Source organism: Xenopus tropicalis, chromosome 6, assembly GCF_000004195.4.
Source record: "Xenopus tropicalis strain Nigerian chromosome 6, UCB_Xtro_10.0, whole genome shotgun sequence".
NCBI lineage: Eukaryota > Metazoa > Chordata > Amphibia > Anura > Pipidae > Xenopus > Xenopus tropicalis.
In genome coordinates this window covers 131,516,892-131,527,217 of record NC_030682.2, presented here as the reverse complement: position 1 = coordinate 131,527,217, position 10,326 = coordinate 131,516,892, and positions in this window count along the sequence as shown.

Genomic DNA, 10,326 nt, shown 5'->3' with positions numbered 1-10,326 from the left:
TTGGCCGTGGGGCCTAGTAACTAATGGGATGTTATTGGTGGGTGGGGGACCCAGGGCTTACTTACTCAGTAATTGTAAGATGGCTGGTGCCCTACTACTTAGTTGGCAGACCCCCATAGAAAGCAAATGCCCTGGGCATTAATGGCCATTCCACTGAGCTGCCTTGTCTGTGCCTTATTATACAAAAACTTCACCATGACCCACACAATCCCTACCCACTCCCTGGGAAGCCGCTGCCCCTTACAACCGGGGTTGCCATCTTTTCTGGGGAAAAAAGTTTCCAGTTTTCTGTTTATTCCCCTATTAACATCATTGGCATCAAACATCATTTTTACGGGGCCGGTGGTGACCCTACTTGCAACCCACTATAGTTATCTGTGTGTCTCCTAATGCGCTGCCATTGGGCCCCCTGACTGGGGAACCCCTTGTATACCTGATGGCAGCCATGGCGGGAATCTCTCTAATGTCGCCACACGTATTTACATATGGTATCCTGGGGGGCTGCATTTTACTGCCACAGTATTAAACTGAAATGCTCTTAACTTGGTTATTTATATTTTACTAAATATATATATTTTTTTTATTTGCAGCAATCAAGTTTGCACAGTTACTGGTTGTTAGGGGCACTAGCCCTAGCTGCAGAGGAATCATTTAAGGAACAGATCGGCAAGGATAGACTCTGAACAGAGGGAGTATTTATAGTAACAATATCTAGTATCAATAAATTTAAAGCAACTGGACTTGTTTGGTAATCATTGAAGACGTTTCACTACTCATCCGAGCAGCTTCTTCAGTTCAACTGACTGGTATGGGAAGTCCTCAGCATATATACTCTTCCACTAATCCAATCAGATGTCACCTTTCTGAAGAGTTACATAGTGCCATTGTGATTGGATTAGTGGAAGAGTATATATGCTGAGGACTTCCCATACCAGTCAGTTGAACTGAAGAAGCTGCTCGGATGAGTAGTGAAACGTCTTCAATGATTACCAAACAAGTCCAGTTGCTTTAAATTTATTTATACTAGATATACCATGACCTGGATGAATGAAAATCTTCATAGACATATAGTAACAATAGCAATAACAAAGTAGTCACAAGTGTTTGTCTATAGATAATGGAAAATTCAATACCAACTTACTGGAATTTTCATTTCCTGGCTATCCATGGCAGCATTCACTCATGGGTTTACTCCACCCATGAGTGAATGCTGACATGGATAGCCAGGGAAAATACAATACACAAATTAGGAAACACCCAAACAAGTGTTCCCTCCTAGACTTCAATTACATGCACAGTTACTTAATTAGATTATTAGGTCAATTGGTTTACAAAGAGTGTTGGAAAAATCAGAATTAAAATTTAACCTTTATTTAATTTAGATAAAACCCCAAAAAATAATGCTCATGGAAAAAAGAAAATGCCAATTAAATTATACTTCATTTGCACGTTACTTGGAGGATTTTATCCCCATTTACATATCTCTTTTGTAGAATAGTGTTGAAATTTACTTGAGATTAACACTTCAGTGTGGAAGGTGCAACTATTCTTTTTTTCTCTTTATATTGTTTTGTCTATAGATACGCTGAAGGAAAACACAGAACTAATGAACAACGCCATAAACAGATTTTTATTATTACTATAGGTGTCAACAAGGTGTCATAGCAGTGCCAATCACCTACACTAGATGGCCATGCCATGCAGCTATCCTCTGACTTGACACAAGCTTCACCAGTTGGAGATGGATAGGGCCTGAGCTACACAGAATGTCACATTACCCGTAGATGTTGCAGCAAATGTACAGTACTATTCCACTAAGGAGGCATTTCTACACCTGGCACAATAATATCAACAATATCCAGTGCAAATATGTTGTGACCTGGCATCAGTTATATAAATGCTACTTATATACTAAAAAGAAGTGTGTTGGGGTCCTCATAATTGAGAAACATTTGAGATAACTGTAATGTATTTGCCTCCAAGTGCAATTCTTGGCGCATCCCTTCTCTCTAGCAACGCAAGATGCATTCGGGTTGATGCTAGCATGCACTTCTATTGACGCTCACAGTGCCACAATGCCAACCTCCATGCTTTTTGACACTCACATGCGTACACACTGTGCTTTAAAGGACACCCAGGCCTAGAATCCTAAGTAAAATGGGTCGTTCCAGACATTGTTCAGAACAGTGTACTTTTATCAAACAGTTGATTAGAGAGGGGAAAACATATAAAGAAGTGCAAAAAATCATGGGCCGCTCAGCTAAAATGATGTCAAATGCTTTAAATTGGCAACCAAAACCTGAAAGACATGGAAGAAGACAGAAAACTACAATTCAAAGGGATAGAAGAATAGCCAAAATGTCAAAGACTCAATAATCAGCTTCAGGAAGATTAAAGAAGGTCTAAAGTTACCTGTGAGTACGGTTACAATTAGAAGACGCCTATGTGAAGCCAAGCCCCTGCATAGTCCCATTGTTGAAAAAAAAGACTGAAGAGGTTACAATTTGCCAAATAACACAGTGATTGGCCTAAAGAGAAATGGCACAACATTGTGTGGACTGAAATGAGTATAGATGCTTCTCTGGATATTCTTTCATCTTTGGGACACAAACATGTTTTTTGTTAATAATACCCGTACATTTGTGGAGACATAACTGGGAAGTATCTTAAAAACTAAACCCTAAAAATGAATATGGCTATGACTTCAGACTTGTTACAGGAGCTCCCCATCTTGGAAAGTGTCTGTGACATTCACATGCTCAGTGTACTCTGAGCAGGACCTGAGGTTTTCCAGATAAGGGATCTTTCTGTAATTTGGATCAGCAAACCTTAGATCTGCTAAAAACCGTTTAAACATTAAATAAACCCAACAGGGATGTTTTGCCACCAATATGCATTCATACAGCTTAGTGAGGATCAAGTACAAGGTACTGTTCTGTTAAAGAGAAAAAGAAAATCACTTAAAAACAGAATTATTTGCTTATAATGGAGTCTATGGGAGATGACCTTCCCTTAATTCACAATTGGATAATGGGTTTCCTGATAACGGATCCTGTACCTGTATTAATTACTACTGTGACATTTATATTCTATATACCAGTATATATATATATATATATATATATTTATTGTGAGTGGGCCCTTAAGCTCAGGTAAGTGACAGCAGCACAGAGTGTGTGCAGTGAATCAGCAGAAAGAAGATGGGGGGCTACTGGGGCATCTTTGGGGGCACAGATCTTCCCTGCTAAAGGGCTGTGGATGCCTTGGGCTGGTACAGAGGAACACTATTTCTACTACTTCTTTAGTTGGGCTTTAGTTCTTTAAATTGGATTAATGCCCTAGCTCATTATCCTTCGCTTATCATAGTAATTTAAACTTGATAAGTCACTAAAGACATCCAATTACTGGCTGACCCTACAGGATCTGACCACTCGTTTTATTGGTATGTTTTTGTCCGGCTTTAGTGCTTTAGGAAGTTATCCTGTCTATTCAAAATGGTCTGAGTGCCAAATATCTAGAGCTTTTGGTCTTGGTTATTTGTTTTATATAAAGACAATTTGTAAGTTTTTGTTTAATGTCTGATGACATCAGTTCTACTGGACTCTGTCGGGCCATCCTTAGCCTTGTCAGAATCCAGATTTTACAAAAAAAAACTTCCAGGCCCTATTCTTTATAGAAAGAAGGGTTGTATGAACTTTCAGCAATTCTTACTTCAACATCCACCATATTGCTCTGCTATACCTACTCTGCTTCACTTTTCCTTTCCTACAGCTGCTGTTTGATGGGGCATAGGGCTGGCCCACTAGTTTGACCCCCTAAAGGCAACTCTGACACTCACTAGGAGCAGAATGAGACAAAACCGACACAGGAAGCCATGCTTGGCAATTTATGAATCAGATACTTACTGCCAAATCTCAGAACATTTGTATCCTGCTTATTATCCCTGTCCTGCACTGACATTAATAATATGTATGCGCCAGCTTAAATTACAGGAAGAAGGGCATCCCTAACGTCACGGTTTCAGTGAATGGCATCCAAGTACAAACAGTTGACAAGGAAATAATATAATCACCTGTTATTTTCCATATGACATGAAACAGATTCGCCAGTATGTTTGGGCCTTGGCTTATCTGGAATCCCAGCTGTTAGTTATAGAATCGGCACATATTCCCATACTGCTCAGAGCTGGTGTATAACAGCACATGCACAGCTATACAGGCGGGGCACATAGAACACTCTTAGGCCTGTTTTGTTCTACAGAATTTGTATAAACTAAATAGATAAAAAGTTAATTTGTAGAATTAGGATTAGTCTGTGTGTACTGTGCAATCCTGTTGGGTTCAACCGCAAGCATTAGTTAATCAGTAATAACCACCAATGACATCCCAGTGATCCCAAAATTCATATAAAAAGATTATAAAATGGCTTATTCTTGGCAACTTTTCATTTTGTCTTCATTTTTTATTGTTTTGTAATTATTTGCCTTTCTCTTCTGATTCTTTCCAGTTTTAAAATGGGGGGGTCACTTACCCCAGCAGTCAAAAATCTTTTGCTCTGTGAATACAGATTTATAGTTAGTGCTACTTTTATCTTTCTATTTAGGCCCTCCTTCGATTTCCTGTCTCTCCTTTAACCACTGCCTGGTTGCTAGGTTATATTGACCCTAGTAACTAGATAGCTGCTGAAATTCTAAACTGGAGGGCTGCTGCACAAAAAGCGAAATCATTCAAAAACCACAAATAATAAAAATAAAAACCATGTGCAAATTATCTAAGAATATCACTCTCTACGTCCTACTAAAGGTTCATTTTAAGGTGAACTACTCTTTTAAAGGGGACTTGTCGCCCTAAGAAATAATTCCAAATTTATTTCTGTCATGTTAGTTGAACAAAATAAACTTCACTTACACTATATAAAAATATAAATTTTGTTTCCTTCAGTCCTGGAATTTACAATCACAGCAAACAGGCAGGTGCCATTTTGTGGGCACTGTTATCAAAGCAAGCTTTGTATCACCCCAAAATCTTTTTGTGATAGAATGGTTACACAATCAGATGATGAGGATTCTGAATGGAAAGTTAAAGTTATTGTCTGCCCCGCCTCTATACCTAAGGTAAATCCTACCTGCTGATTGGCTGCTATAGGTCACTGCTCCTGGGCAAACTTAGTGCCATTTATTACATACCCCCATGCGTCTGTTAACAAATTATTATTTTAAATAAACCCAATAGGGCTGTTCTGCCCCAATAAGGGGTAATTATATCTTAGTTGGGATCAAGTACAGGTACTGTTTTATTATTACAGAGAAAAGGGAATCATTTAACCATTAAATAAACCCAATAGGGCTGTTCTGCCCCAATAAGGGGTAATTATATCTTAGTTGGGATCAAGTACAGGTACTGTTTTATTATTACAGAGAAAAGGGAATCATTTAACCATTAAATAAACCCAATAGGGCTGTTCTGCCCCAATAAGGGGTAATTATATCTTAGTTGGGATCAAGTACAGGTACTGTTTTATTATTACAGAGAAAAGGGAATCATTTAACCATTAAATAAACCCAATAGGGCTGTTCTGCCCCCAATAAGGGGTAATTATATCTTAGTTGGGATCAAGTACATGTACTGTTTTATTATTACAGAGAAAAGGGAATCATTTAAACATGAAATAAACCCAATAGGATTATTCTGCCCCAATAAGGGGTAATTATATCTTAGTTGGGATCAAGTACAGGTACTGTTTTATTATTACAGAGAAAAGGGAATCATTTAACCATTAAATAAACCCAATAGGGCTGTTCTGCCCCCAATAAGGGGTAATTATATCTTAGTTGGGATCAAGTACATGTACTGTTTTATTATTACAGAGAAAAGGGAATCATTTAAACATGAAATAAACCCAATAGGATTATTCTGCCCCAATAAGGGGTAATTATATCTTAGTTGGGATCAAGTACAGGTACTGTTTTATTATTACAGAGAAAAGGGAATCATTTAAACATGAAATAAACCCAATAGGATTATTCTGCCCCAATAAGGGGTAATTATATCTTAGTTGGGATCAAGTACAGGTACTGTTTTATTATTACAGAGAAAAGGGAATCATTTAACCATTAAATAAACCCAATAGGGCTGTTCTGCCCCCAATAAGGGGTAATTATATCTTAGTTGGGATCAAGTACAGGTACTGTTTTATTATTACAGAGAAAAGGGAATCATTTAACCATTAAATAAACCCAATAGGGCTGTTCTGCCCCCAATAAGGGGTAATTATATCTTAGTTGGGATCAAGTACAGGTACTGTTTTATTATTACAGAGAAAAGGGAATCATTTAAACATGAAATAAACCCAATAGGATTATTCTGCCCCAATAAGGGGTAATTATATTTGGGATCAAGTACAGGTACTGTTTTATTATTACAGAGAAAAGGGAATCATTTAACCATTAAATAAACCCAATAGGGCTGTTCTGCCCCCAATAAGGGGTAATTATATCTTAGTTGGGATCAAGTACAGGTACTGTTTTATTATTACAGAGAAAGGGGAATCATTTAAACATGAAATAAACCCAATAGGATTATTCTGCCCCAATAAGGGGTAATTATATCTTAGTTGGGATCAAGTACAGGTACTGTTTTATTATTACAGAGAAAAGGGAATCATTTAACCATGAAATAAACCCAATAGGGCTGTTCTGCCCCCAATAAGGGGTAATTATATCTTAGTTGGGATCAAGTACAGGTACTGTTTTTTTATTACAGAGAAAAGGGAATCATTTAACCATTAAGTAAACCCAATAGGGCTGTTCTGCCCCAATAAGGGGTAATTATATCTTAGTTGGGATCAAGTACAGGTACTGTTTTATTATTACAGAGAAAAAGGACATTATTTTTAAAAATTAGAATTATTCTATGGGAGATGGCCTTCCCATAATTTGGAGCTTTCTGGATATCAGATTTCGAGTTTACGGATCCCATACCTATACAGGCAACAATTTAGTTTACTGAGTTAGATGCTATTAAATAGGCAGTTATTCTTGGTGCAGGTGTATGCAGCAACACCTTAATTTTACATCCTCTGATGTTAAGTTTTCCTGCATTAACACCATTTTCTTTGGGCCCAACAGTTTATAATACACAATACATTTCTTTAATTTTAAATTTTTTCTTGATTTTACACCATTTTCTTTTCTGGTCACCTGAAAAACATGTAAAATGGGGGTTCTACAGTAATGTAAAACATTTTAAAACTCTCTCTTAATGGTGTGACTGAGATACAAAGCACCACTAGGTGGTGCCAATGATTCAGTCAGGGCTGTTGGCACGCGGCTCACTTTCTCACTAGAGCTTCACGTGCTAGCCTCCGACACAGGGGTACTGCAAATATACCAGCCCACCTGAGACATACCATCCCACTGTCCCCAGACAGTGGAGCAGCCCAATCTGGGAATGGAGGGGGGGAAGCAATGGAAAGGGGTATTTTGAAGATCAATTGGGTTGTTGTTTTGAACTGAAAATGACTAAGAAATAAGACATTTGTTAAAATGAAAGCATCATTGTAGTCATAGTAACAAAGGTGTTTTTGCAAATTATTGGAATTTAGAACAGTATTTAAGACACCTTAAGGTTGTACCTTCAAAGCAACTTTTGCATAACCCACCTAATTACCTGTCAGCCCCTTAATGGCAATTGATGACTTCTCTTCTTATGCAAACAACTGAAATTGCAGTATTCTAAAGGAATTCTGAATGATCCTCTCTCACTGTGCCCCGTGCCCCGTGCCCCCTAGTCATTGCGCAACTGGATGGACAACAACAAAGACTGTACTAAAACAAGACTAATTATACAATATAAGTGCAACAGACCCATCCCCATCTGTTTCTAAAGCTGGCCATACACGCACCGATAATATCGTACGAAACCTCGTTTCGTACGATATTCAGTGCATGTATGGCAAGTCGGCAAGTCGACCGATATCGCAGGAAGCTGCTGATATCGGTCAACTCGCCGATCGGGCCGGTTAAAAGATTTTGATCGGGCGCCATAGAAGGCGCCTGACCAAAATCTGCCTTCAGAGCTGAATCGGCAGAAGGAGGTAGAAATCCTATTGTTTCTACCTCCTTATCAGCCGTTTCAGCCCTGAACAGTGTGTGGCTGATTGTAAAGATCGCAAATCGCCACGTGTGTGGCCACCTTAAGATCAGTGCACATACTCTCACACTGAATGTGCATTCAGCAATCCCATTTTTATATGTCTGAAGTAAATTTGTCTAGATCAGTCACACTTCTATTGTGTACTGAATGTTTACTATGATTGGTCTTGCAGTTCTCCCGCAGCACCCTCTGTTTGTATGTATTTAAGTTAGGGATGCACCAAACCCAGCATTTTAGGATTCGGACAAATACCAATCATACTACAAACAATTTGATCAAAACCTGAACCTAATCCAAACTCTACCTTGCATATTAACAAAACCAAAGTAAAAATATAGAAGCATGTAAAAAATAATCATCTCTTTCAGTTGTCACTTGGCCTAAAAGCATGTGACATTTAGGGGCAGAATTACTAAAACTCTTGACATTTTTAATTTTTTTAAATTTGAAAATTCGAATAAACTTGTTTCCACAAAGGTGTTACATGTATCATAAAGTCTAAACTGAAAAAGTCCCTGAATTTCACACAAAAGCAGTGTCAAAAACCTCTGAAGGAAAGAAGGATCCTTTGGGGAAGGGAAACGGTATCTGCCATTGACATCTACATGATCTCAGCAAGTTTTAGCTGCCACATTATCAGATTTTTTAGCCATTTGGACACATAGTAAATCTCGAAAAAGTCTCAATGTTTTTTCCGTGACTTTTAGCACTAGAAATCCAAATTGGGGGGGGGGGGAAATCCGACGGTTAGTAAATGGCCCCCTTGGGGTTTGTGTTTTGTTCGTCAAGAACTAAGGACTAGGCTGAGTATTAAAAAAACTTGGATTTGGCAGATTCCGAAACTGAAACCAGGTTTCTAGGCATCCCTAATATTAGTAGCGTTATTCTGTAGGAAGGCACATTGGTTGTATTAACCCAACTATCTCATAAACAGAATGCCATTAAAAATGGCTGCTGCTTCTTGGAGATCAGTCTTCATGATCAATGTCTTGGTCAGGAGTCACTTTACCCAAGAAATACAACCAAACAGGAAGGTTTCAGCCTATGACTGGAGGAAAATAGGGCCAACATGTTGGGTTTGACTTTACATGGTATAGTCGGCCCACAGTTTATATGAGCATAAACAAGTATGCACTTACATGGAATGAATTACTAATAATACATGGACCAAGGAATGTGCATTAATCAGTTCATTCTCGTATGCCCAACAACTCTGCTACCCAAACCTCTGTTCTTCTGTCTGTTAGCTATCACCGGAAATATGTCTGTAATTTCACCTGTATGCAAAGGCTGGACTGTATTTAGTACTAAGCTACAGTGAAACCTTCCTAGAACAAACATACTTTATATGTAAAACAAATGTGCCATAAGAAAACTCAAAAACATTAGTCATTTCCCATTCTACTGTTCAGGCAAACCGTTCTTACCTTTTCACAAATTTCCTTTTTTTGTATTTACAGTGACAGCACTGATGGGAAAATAAATCTGTTGGGTTTTCATTTTTTCTGAGTAGCCTTGAGGTACGGTGCTTCATATTGATAAAACACTTTTATCTGGAAACCCTCAGATCCCAAGCATTCTGAATAATAGATTATACGCCTATAACAACCAAACTGTGAACTGCTTACTATACAATCCCCCTTTTCCAGAACTGTAGACCCCAAAAGGTATTGGTCAGCTGAAAAGTAGGCAGGCAGATTGCACACCACAAGACAACAGAGAGAGAGACACACAATCTAGTGCTTATACTTCACCGCTAAGGTCCTGAATATAAATACATACAATACACAACAAGTTAGCAAACATTTAATGGTTCTAATTAATTACTAAAAATAAATCAAAAAATGAAACATACTATAGTATACCATACTATATACATCCTAAGGAGGGTGCAGTATAGGGACCATGTGGCACTGGGATTCACCCTTATGTCGTTAGATAGATTGTACATAAGTGGAAATGAAATGATCCACTCTTTAAATGTAAAATATTGAATGGTATGTTACTGTGCGATGTACACAGACCTGGGCAGGACCATCTCAACAAACGAGGGGCTAAAGCAGATGTCAGACCTTGGGCCACAAAAATGTAAATTTATTACTCCACCCCTTTATTACCATGGACATGGCAGTGAGATCCTAAATTGATCTAGAGTGTTGCATTAACCTCAGAT